This window comes from Pteropus vampyrus, unplaced genomic scaffold, assembly GCF_000151845.1.
Source record: "Pteropus vampyrus isolate Shadow unplaced genomic scaffold, Pvam_2.0 Scaffold188, whole genome shotgun sequence".
Taxonomy (NCBI): domain Eukaryota; kingdom Metazoa; phylum Chordata; class Mammalia; order Chiroptera; family Pteropodidae; genus Pteropus; species Pteropus vampyrus.
Genome location: NW_011888969.1, coordinates 1,417,717 through 1,419,630, shown reverse-complemented (window position 1 = coordinate 1,419,630; position 1,914 = coordinate 1,417,717). Strand labels below are relative to the sequence as shown.

At 51.6% G+C, this 1,914-nt stretch overlaps 1 long non-coding RNA gene across 1 annotated transcript; it reads right to left on the bottom strand.

Annotated features, from left to right (window-relative positions):
• Nucleotides 1-941: 941 nt before the first annotated feature.
• LOC105299534 lies at nucleotides 942-1,914 on the bottom strand. The gene is made up of 2 exons (XR_896536.2): nucleotides 1,801-1,914; nucleotides 942-1,682 (listed from the first exon to the last, which is right to left on the bottom strand). It is a non-coding gene; the product is annotated as an uncharacterized LOC105299534 (long non-coding RNA).

Sequence of the window (1,914 nt, the reverse complement as noted above, 5' to 3'; positions counted from 1 at the left end):
TTTCCTATAGAACCTCGCATCTCAGCCCTGAGCTCCCGGCAGACCGGAATTCTTCTGGAAACCCCTTCGCAGCTGACAGGAGAACATGGATTCGTGCAGGCCAGGATGGCTCCCGGGCGCCGTTCCCGTGGGACGGGAGGTAAAGGGACGCTCCGGGGAGACCCTCCCTTGTCGAGTGGGATTTGCATTGTGGTCGCTTGCATTAACTGCCCCAGGTATTTAAAAATTAGGTGAGGGACTGTCGCCAGGAAGCTTTCAGTCAACGAGGATTTGGCAGGCAGCTCGGCTAACTCTGTCCAGCCGTGTGCAGGAAATCTGGGTGGACGCTTCAGGAAACCGCTTTCGGCCACCCCAGCCCGGCCGGCGGAGAGGAGAGAGGAGCTGTCTGTGTCGGGGCCGCCGGGCCTCGGGCTGGAGGGATGACACATCGAAATCCCACCCGATTTAAGCATCAGAACCTCCCTCTTAATTGTCCTTTAATGACCAGATTTGTGAAGTGACGTGTTAGTTAAAAATGACGCCGCATGCAGGGGCAGTCCCTGGGCAGCAAGGCAATGAGCTGGTGTTTAGGGGCCCACGTCGGGCGCCACGGGGGACAACGTGCCTGCCCGCAGGGCGCGCGCCCCGTAGGCACAGATGGCGTCGGCCGTGCGGGTCCAGGCCAGCTGCCTGAGGAGTGGCAACTGTCGCACTGGGCGAGGATGAGAGGTTTTTGGAACCTGTTGAGTATGCAGGTTACAGAGAGATTTCTCAGACCCACTGGGCCACAGAATCAGGTACGAGTTCTGGTCCCAAATGGGGGGCACGTGGCTCAATCCCCATTCGCTCTGGGAACTCGCCCCCAAATTCAGTCTCATCCACTGGGGCTCGTCCCCCTGCGCGTTGGGACACGGAGCCGCAGGAGATTAGAGGCATTCTGGTCAAAACTTGCCGATTCGAAGTGACTTTTTAAGACTATTTATTATGATGCAGACTTTAGTATCCAGTGTTTAAAATGTGGGACAAGGGAAGATTCCCGTGGAACTGCCAGACAGAAACCGGTCACATAATAGGCTCTCTGAGTAGCGTCCTTCCTTATTTCTAATAGAAATGAGTGTAAGCAAAAAACAAAACGTGCATTTACGTTATTTTATGATGGGGGCTGATTGAATTCTAACGATTGGTTAAAAATACGTTGACGGATTTCTAGCAACTCTACCGAGATTGATCTGCTATTAGAATGATGTAATTTTGTGTTCGGGCACTATAGATACGCTTTTTTTATTTTTAAAGCTCCCACGTTACCGTGTTGGTGCAGAGAAATTAATTTTTTAAAAATGTCATGTTGCTGGAAATTATTAGTCACAGAAACAGGACTTGACCTATTTCCTGTTTTGCCACAGAACTTAAATGCCTTATGCTGAAAACGTAAACTGCATTTATGATAATGCCCATGCACGTAGGGCGCTTTATCGTTCACGAAGCACACTCAAGTTCACTATCCCGTCGGACCTCAGGGGTACCTGGAGGCGGTCTCGGTGTGCGCGCTCACCTCCACCTTGACGATGAGAAAGCAGAGCCCCCGCAGGCTTAGAGAAGGCAGCTGCCAGGAGGGCAGGAAGGGACTCTCAACCGTCCAGTGTCCCCCCCGCTCCCCAAAAGCAGTCAGCTCTCATCGCCACCTCCGAAGGGAAGGCGCAGACCTGCCAAGAGAAAATAAAATTTTCCATTATGGAAAAATATTATTCAAGGACTAGAGCACGTTCATAAATAAGAACATATCCCATGGATTCTGTAAACAGTGTGCCGGTAGATAATTACATTTTGGACCGGTTTTCTGATCACTCGAGTTGATCTTGGCCGGGGTCCCGAACTATTTCCGCGTGTTATCTGCCGAGCGAATCCAGCTCCTAATCTCTGCTCACACACTTGCCA